This window comes from Maniola hyperantus, chromosome 16 (genome assembly GCF_902806685.2).
Source record: "Maniola hyperantus chromosome 16, iAphHyp1.2, whole genome shotgun sequence".
In the NCBI taxonomy this organism is placed as follows: domain Eukaryota; kingdom Metazoa; phylum Arthropoda; class Insecta; order Lepidoptera; family Nymphalidae; genus Maniola; species Maniola hyperantus.
Window position 1 is genome coordinate 10,838,161 of NC_048551.1, and position 8,928 is coordinate 10,847,088.

The following is an 8,928-nucleotide window of genomic DNA, read 5'->3' on the forward strand; positions in this document are numbered from 1 at the left end:
TAGACAGACAGACAAACAGAGATAATACTATCGGATTACAAAATCGAGATAGCTGAGATATGTTCGGAAAGAACGCAATGAACGTACCCGTAATTGGGCATATGACTCCATCAAAAATAAATTATTTCTCAGTGATTATTAAATACAAATGATCCTCCAAAATACGTAAAATTCACGTCCTTTGTTCGTTTTAAGTGTAATAACCATTTTAAATTATCGATTAAACTAAAAAAAATACTTCATTATGATGTGTGTGTTTCATAGAATATCGCATACAAGTGCGCGTTTGATAAAAAGTTACTGATTTGACTAGTTGTCAAATACCGTATTTTTCAGTCCTATAACATTCGCGATTGAAAGAAAGCAGGCCGCAGCTGGACTGTGTGAGCTGTTTTGTACTTTATTGCGTCGTAACATTCGTTACTTTTTATTTACCTATTTTACTTTTTGTTTATATAGTCGCTATTTATCTCAACGTCATTGTGGAGTCAACCTTCTCTATCTGTAAGTATGTACTATTATTAAGGCAGCTCAGTTCGGTGCTTTCTTCATACAAACGTAGGAGGGAAAATACAACAATATTCGATATTGTACGCACAAAACTAAGAATTATATCGATTTATCTCGTCATTATCTAGGTTCAATGATATCTAAAACATTGAAAAAAATATTGATTTAAAAGTTACGAGCCTCAAAAGATTCCTATTTTAACACTAAATCTATGACAACTTTGGGCGTAAATAAATAAGATTAGGGATATGAAAATTCTAAAACAATTTATCATTACACGTAGTTTATTTATTCATTAGTTGAAATAACTTTACTTTGCAAACCTAAATTCAGTAGTTTTTTCTCAAAAATACTTTTCCCAAACTACTGTTCAACCCTTTTCAAGCGCTAGATTTCGGCTAAAATCATCATGCTTCTCACCCCAAAACATTAGACACCGCGCGGGTGGCGGAGGGAAGGGCCAGCCCAGCGGCGCGCGGCTGCGCGTGTAATATTGTGGTTTCTATGACGACAACTGTTGTTATGTTTTCAAAAACAAAAGTCGTAATGATTTTATAAAATTAATTTTTATTCGTTTATTAATTCAGTGGCTATGCAAATGTGTAGAAGATTGAGCAGAGCAGAGTCAATAAGTCCTTCAAATACTTATTGCATTTTGTACATTGACCTCTGGAATTTGAAATTTGGACACCAATTTTATTCATTGGTTTATTGACCTGACTTTGTTGTTGAGGTCCTAGTAGGGATATCTACTCGTGTGGTCCTAGTACAATAGGTAAGTAACTTTGTTTAGTTATTTATTTTATCTAATTTTAAAAAACCGGCAAGTGCGAGTTGCTCGCGCACCAAGGGTTCCGTACTCAGGTATTTTTTTGACATTTTGCTCCATAAATCAAAAACTACTATGCATAAAAATAAATAAAAATGTGTTTTAGAATACACAAGTAAAGCCCTTTCATATAATACCCCACTTGGTATACTTATTATACATTGAAAATTGAAAATACTAATTATTTTTTCATTAACACACTTTAATTTTTTTTTGTAAGTTGTAATCACAAATCTATGGTTTTCGGATTTATTCCTTTACTTGTGCTCTAAGACCTACGTACCTACTAAATTTCATGATTCTGGGTCAACGGGAAGTATCCTATAGGTTTGTGTGACAGATACGACACAGACGGAGAGACGGAAAGACAGACAGACAACGAAGTGATCCTAAGGGTCCCTTTTTTCCTTATAAAGTACGGAACCCTAAAAAGGTACCTGTATATGTATAATAATATAGGTAGGTAGGTACCTACCTGGTGGTATTTCTTTATATTTTTAGGGTTCCGTACCTCAGAAGGAAAAAACGGAACCCTCTGTCTGTCTGTCTGTCGGTCCGTCTGTCCGTCCGTCCGTCTGTCCGTCCGTCCGTCCGTCCGTCCGTCCGTCCGTCCGTCCGTCCGTCCGTCAGTCCGTCCGTCCGTCCGTCCATGCGTCTGTCGGTCCGTCCATCGGTCCGTCTGCCCGTCCGTCTGTCCGTCTGTTCGTCTGTCCGTCTGTCTGTCTGTCCGTCTATCTGTCTGTCTGTCTGTCTGTCCGTCTTACAAATAAAGTACGCAACGCTTCGTACAAATAGTACTTTTTTATTTATTTACTAGCTGACGCCCGCGACTTCGTCCGCGTGGATGTAGGTTTTCAAAAGCCCGTGGGAACTCTTTTATTTTCTGGGATAAAAGAAGGCAGGTCATGCCTGTCGTAGAGGTGATGGCCGTTGGAGCCGGAAAGTTCTTGAGTGGAGACCGCGTAGGTATAAGTAAGCGTAGTGTGGGACGCCTTCCAGCACGATGGACCGACGATATACAGAGGCTGGCGGGAAGTGGCTAGGTGAGGAAGGCTGAGGACCGGGTGTGGTGGCGCTCTTTAGGGAAAGCCTATGTCCAACAGTGGACGACCGCAGGCTGATGATGATGGAAAAAATCACGTTGATCCGTTGCACCCCTCACACGTCCCTATCCGCCTTCTCCACTCCTGTCACGCTGGCGAATAAGTTTGGAATAGAATAGGATTTCGATGGAGTGCGTGGATTTTTGTGAACGGAGTTCAACCATGTAGTCGTGGTTTGGTACAATAGTAAATGGTACAATATTAATTCACCAACAACAGTTCCTAAAACCCATAGAATAGGAGTGCAGTACCCTGCAGCATCAGTATTGAAGAGTTGGAACTTAAAGTTCAATAATGGTATATATGTTTGGCATCTACAATATTATCTCACAATCAACAGTGGCTTAGGAGTGCAATACCCTGCATCATCAGGGTTGAAGAGTTGGGATATCGAGTTGAATTATGAAGTCGTTGCTTGGTACCTAAACCAGAGATAGTTTATTCTAAGCGTACCTTTAATATCAATTCAACATCAACTATTCCTAAAACAGCTGATTGAAATCCAAAAGTACAAAAGCTACCCGTCATTATTATGATGATGGTTGAGAAGTTGGAACTTGAAGTTTTAACATGTATGGTTTCTAACAAAAAAGAATGAATGAAATCGGACTACGCGTTAATGAATTACAGCTCAGTATACATTTTAACTTTCAACCCCTCTCCTAAGGGAACCATGCTGAATTTCGGGATAAAAAGTATCCTATATTCTTCCTCATAGTATGACGTCAAATCGTACCAAGTTTCATTGGAATCCATTCAGTAGTTTCAGCGTGATGCGCGGCCGTGATACAGACAGACAGACAGACAGACAAAAATGAAAAAAATTCCAGTTTTGGGTTCAGTATCGATTATAGAGTGCCCTCGAAAAAAAAATTTCAAAATATCTTCAATGTATTTCACTAATTTTCACCTGTTACAGTTTTATTATAAGTAATAAAATAATAATAATAATATTGATTCAGATACAAGTTAGCCCTTGACTGCAATCTCACCTGGTGGTAGGTGACGATACAGTCTTGCTTACGACTATTTCGGATCGGAAATTCTTGGATTCAGGTTAAATGCAGTGCAAAAAGAGAGATCATTAGGATTCCGTACCTCAAAAGGAAAAAGGAACCCTTATAGGATCAGTTTGTTGTCTGTCTGTCTGTCCGTCTTACAAACAAAGTACGCAACGCTTCGTACAAATAGTACTTTTTTATTTATTTATTCAGATACAAGTTAGCCCTTGACTGCAATCTCACCTGTTGACAGACATAGAAACGGCGAGACTAGTATATTTTAGTTACTTTCACAGCATTATGTCATATGGCATATTATTAGAAAAGAAAAAGAAAGAAAAGAAAAAACGTTTATTTTTTAAAGCTGTACCACACATTACCAGTTACCAACTGGTTAGGTTATCCCAGCGCCTCTTATACTTGAGTAATAAAGTCAAAAAACCTCAAGTAGAAGAAGCGCCGGAATAAAGTATGTCATGTGTGGCACAACCCAAAAAAAAAGGTCTATCAACACTATATTTTACAAATCCAACAACTGACAATCGAAAAGAGTAATTTATTACCTATTTTGAACAAATCATTTGACTTTGACTTTTGATCCCGGAAAATCAAAGTTCCCACGGGATTTAGGAAAAACCTAAATCCACGCGGACGAAGTTGCGGGCATCATCTAGTGCATACTAAATAGTTTTTGATTTATCATGCAAAATGTCAAAAAATACTATTTACCTATTTATTTATTTTTATTTTTCACTAGCTGCCCCGGCGAGCTTCGTACCGCCTAACAGTCGATTCTTTTTCAGGAATTTTTTAAAAATTTTCTCTCCGTAAGAACCATATTCGTACTTCAAGGAATATTATAAAAAAGAATTAGCGAAATCGGTTCAGCTGTTCTCGAGATTTGCGATCAGCAACACATTTAGCGATTCATTTTTATATGTACCGAAATTCTAGTTACATAGTAGTAATAAATTAAGTTACATTGTAAATGCTTATCTCTAAACAGAGATTTAGAGATAAACATTTTACTATTGTAGTACGGAAACCTCGGGGCGCGAGTCTGACTCGTACTTGGCCGGTCGGTCTGTCGGTCGGTCGGTCGATTTATTTTAGAATGCATCGTATCGACAGCTGGTGGTAGTAGTTTACATATATCCTACTAATATTATAAACTAGGTGAAGCTATGATAGCCTAGTGGTTAGGACGTCCGCCTTCTAAACGGAGGTCGGGGGGTTCGATCCCGGGCACGCACCTCTAACTTTTCGGAGTTATACGCGTTTTAATTAATTAAATATCACTTGCTTTAACGGTAAAGGAATACATCGTGAGGAAACCTGCATGCCGAGTTCTCCATAATGTTCTCAAAGGTGTGTGAATTCTACCAATCCGCACATGGCCAGCGTGGTAGACTATGGCCAAAACCCTTCTCACTCTGAGAGGAGACCCGTGCTCTGTAGTGAGCTGGCGATGGGTTGATCATGATGATGATGAGGTGATGCCCGCGACTTCGTACGCGTGGAATTAGATTTTTAAAAATCCCGTGGAAACTCTTTGATTTTCCGGGATAAAAAGTAGCCTATGTCACTCTCCAGGTCAACCATACCCATGCAAAAAATCACTTCGATCCGTTGCTCTGTTGCGACGTGATTGAAGGACAAACCAACGAACCAACAAACAAACACACTTTCACATTTATAATAGGTGTAGTGATGTGTGTGTGTGGATGTTTGGATGTTTGTTACTCAATCACACAAAAACGGCTGAACGGTTTTGGATGAAATTGGGAATGGAGATAGATAAAAGTGTTAATTAGAATAGAATAGAATAGAATAGAATAGAATAGAATAGAATGTTTTTTTATTCATGTAAACTTTTTAAAAGTGCTTATGAATAGTCAGGTTTAATTTACCACTGGTTCGGAATGCCGTTCCTACCGAGAAGAACCAGCAAGAAACTCGGCGGTTGCTCTTTTTAATTTTTCAATTTACAATGTTATTATACCGTACTATACAAGCCATTGCACCCCCGTGCATTGCTGGAGCGAGTCAAATCCAAGCTTTTTTATCGTTTACATAGTCTGCGACTGTATAATATGCTTTTTTTAGGAGCATACTTTTAACACATTTTTTAAACTTGTGTAAAGGCAAGTCTAAAATTGCTTGTGGAATTTTATTATAAAATATTACACTCATTCCCACAAATGACTTTCGCACCTTCCAGAGGCGGAGCGCAGGAGTAGCTAGCTTATTTTTGTTTCTAGTTTGCCTATCATGGAGATCACTGATTTTTTTTGTAACTGTGAATGTTTTGTCGTACAAAAATTATATTATTGTAAATATATTGAGAAGCTACTGTAAGAATACCTATTTCCTTAAATATCTTTCGTAGGGAATCGCGCGGTTTTAAATTATAAATTGCACGTATTGGTATATAATTAAATTTAGGGTATATCCTAAATTAACACGTAGGCTACTTTTTATCCCGGAAAATCAAAGAGTTCCCACGGGATTTTTAAAAACCTAATTCCACGCGGACGAAGTTGCGGGCATCAACTAGTAATAAAATATAATTTGGACTTATCCGAATTCCGAAAGTCAGGGTTGTCAAATCACACTTATATTATAAAGGCGAAATTTTGTATCTGCGTGTGTGTGTGTATAGGTTTGTTACCCTTTCACGCAAAAAGTACAAGACGGATTTGGCTGAAATTTGAAATAGTGATCGCTTTTGAAAGAGTTCTCGTGGGATTAAAAAACCACTATATCCTCGCGGACGAAGTCGCGTGTATCATCTAGTTACAAATATAAGTATGTAGGTCATATTGTGTGCTTAGACAATTTAATTATATACTTGAGTTTTCATGTAACAGAAACAAAAATGGATTGGCGGAAGAGGAAAAAGAAACGGTTTAGACTCGCAAAAGCAAATCCCTTGCAAAGAGGAGATCTATTAAAATTCATCAGAATCTTTCCAAACCATAATATTATCTTGTGATGATAATGCCATTACTTTTTCGGGGTTATTCCCGTGAGTCACACCCGACGTGAGTAACAATGTGACTCGACGGGAATTTTATTTGACTGAATATGTACTTTTCCGGGATGCTGAATTTGATAATGACATTTATTTTCAAATCCAAAATAGCAGACATGCACTTTTCACAAAAAATAGAAATGGGTGTCGTTTTCAGGTTTTCCAGGATGCTGGTTTTGATAATGACATTAATTTATTTTTAATAAATACTTATATATTATACTTCTATTTTAGTGGATCACAGGATTTTCTTTGACAAGGAAACGACAAAGCAAAAAATCGAATTGAATTAGATTATGATGCTATCACACCGTACCATTTAGAGCCAGCTTCTGAAAATTTGACACTGTGTTTGTAAGTTGATATTATTTAGATACTAGCTAATGCCCGCGACTTCGTCCGCGTGGATTTCACATTTTTCAAAATCCCGCGGGAACTCTTTGATTTTCCGGGATAAAAAGTAGCCTATGTGTTAATCCAGTTAAGAATTCTAAATTTCATTCAAATCCGTTCAGCCTTTTTTGCGTGATTGAGTAACAAACATCCAAACATCTACACTTTCACATTTATAATTCCACTAGCTGCCCTGGCGAACTTCGTTCCGCCTACGGCCTAACAGTCGATTCAAATTTTTTAAATTTTTCTCTCGGTAAGAACCATCCTCGTACTTCAAGGAATACCTAATTTAAAAAAATAATTAGCGAAATCGGTTCAGCTGTTCTCGAGATTTGCGATGACATTTAGTGATTCATTTTTATATTATAGACTAGCTTATGCTCGCGACTTCGTCCGCGTGGGCTACACAAAATTTCGAACCCCTATTTCACCCCCTCCAGAGTTGAATTTTCAAAAATCCCTTCTTAGTGGATGCCTGCGTCATAATAGCTATCTGCATGCCAAATTTCAGCACGATCCGTCCAGTATTTTGAGCTGTGCGTTGATAGATCAGTCAGTCAGTCAGTCAGTCAGTCAGTCAGTCACCTTTTTCTTTTATATATTTAGATTAGGATTAGGATAATATAATTATTATGTTACTAGCTGCCCCGACGAACTTCGCACCGCCTACAGTCGATTCTTTTTCAGGACTTTTTTAAAAAAATTCTCTCCATAAGAACCATCCCCGTACTTCAAGGAATATTATCAAAAATAATTAGCGAAATCGGTGCAGCTGTTCTCGAGATTTGCGATCAGCAACACATTCAGCGATTCATTTTTATATAATATAGAGATTTACTATTTGTTGTCAGATTTGTCAATGCTGAATTATGTTGTATTTTAGTGACTCAAGACATTCCTTTTAGAAGAAAACAAGGAAAATAAAATGAATGTGCCCAATATACGTACCACTGAAATCCAACATGATGCTGCAACATTCAATTCTGTACTAAATATTGAAAGGTCTACCATACCATACTTGTAAGTTGTTATGCTATGTTTTTTGCATACATTCTATATAGATAATACTCACAATATAATTATGTTGATTGTATGTTTATTAATTCCAGAAATGAAATGGAGAGCTTCAATAGTTCTGCGTCGAATGATACATCTAATGTGACTGTTGAAACAGAAAATGATACATATTGTGTTTATGTGTGTAGTGGGCTTTTAGAGGGAAATTGAATTGTACCTACTTCCTACTTATAAAAATAAAATTTTCATTTTTGAGATCAAAGTGGAATTTATTTTGACTTTTGTATACACAAGTAGATAGTATATATAGTTTTTAGTCGCTACTAATAGATAAGTGTAGGCAACAAAAGTTATTTTCACAGACAAACGAATGTGTAATCATGTGTTCCTAATAGGTAATCCGCCAGCACAGAGAATTCAACTCCTAGAGTACGCATATACAAGGTTTTACATGAAAACAAAATCGTAAAATGTTGGCGGGGGACAGGGGAGAATGCTTTGTTGTGATTGGTGGACTGACTAATCTAAACAATGTGCGGAATGAGGGTACCGAACGGGCGTGGGCGATGATTCATTTAAAATTCCGTGGGATCACCACGATTTAGCAATGCAATTCCTTAGGTACAGCATCAGGGTCGAGAAGTGGGTCTTCGAGTTCAATGATAAAGTCTTTACTTGGTAGATATAGGTACCTACCTCCAATATCAATTTATAACCGACAGTTTCAAAATCCCATAAGTTTTGGTGGTCATGTCCCCTGCAGCATCAGGATTGAGGAGTTGAAATCCTGTGTGTCCTATATAAAATGACATTTTATATAGGACAATGTTGCAAAGTTTCTTTATCAATTAAAAAAAATACCCAAATCGGTTCAGAAATCTCGGAGATTTCTGTGTACATAGGTAGAAAAACACAACTCCTTTTTTAAAACTCGGTTAAAAAAGTATCCTTTGTTAATCCTTTACTTGTCTGTAAAAGTCCCGTCAAAATAGGTTCTGCCGATCCGAAGATTAGCCCGTTCAAACAGACAGACAGACA

At 37.3% G+C, this 8,928-nt stretch overlaps 1 long non-coding RNA gene across 1 annotated transcript; it reads left to right on the forward strand.

Annotated features, from left to right (window-relative positions):
• The first annotated feature begins 532 nt into the window (after nt 1-532).
• On the forward strand, nt 533-8,404 carry LOC138403407 (uncharacterized). The gene is made up of 4 exons (XR_011237681.1): nt 533-1,285; nt 6,712-6,831; nt 7,757-7,893; nt 7,983-8,404. It is a non-coding gene; the product is annotated as an uncharacterized lncRNA (long non-coding RNA).
• Nucleotides 8,405-8,928: the final 524 nt, after the last annotated feature.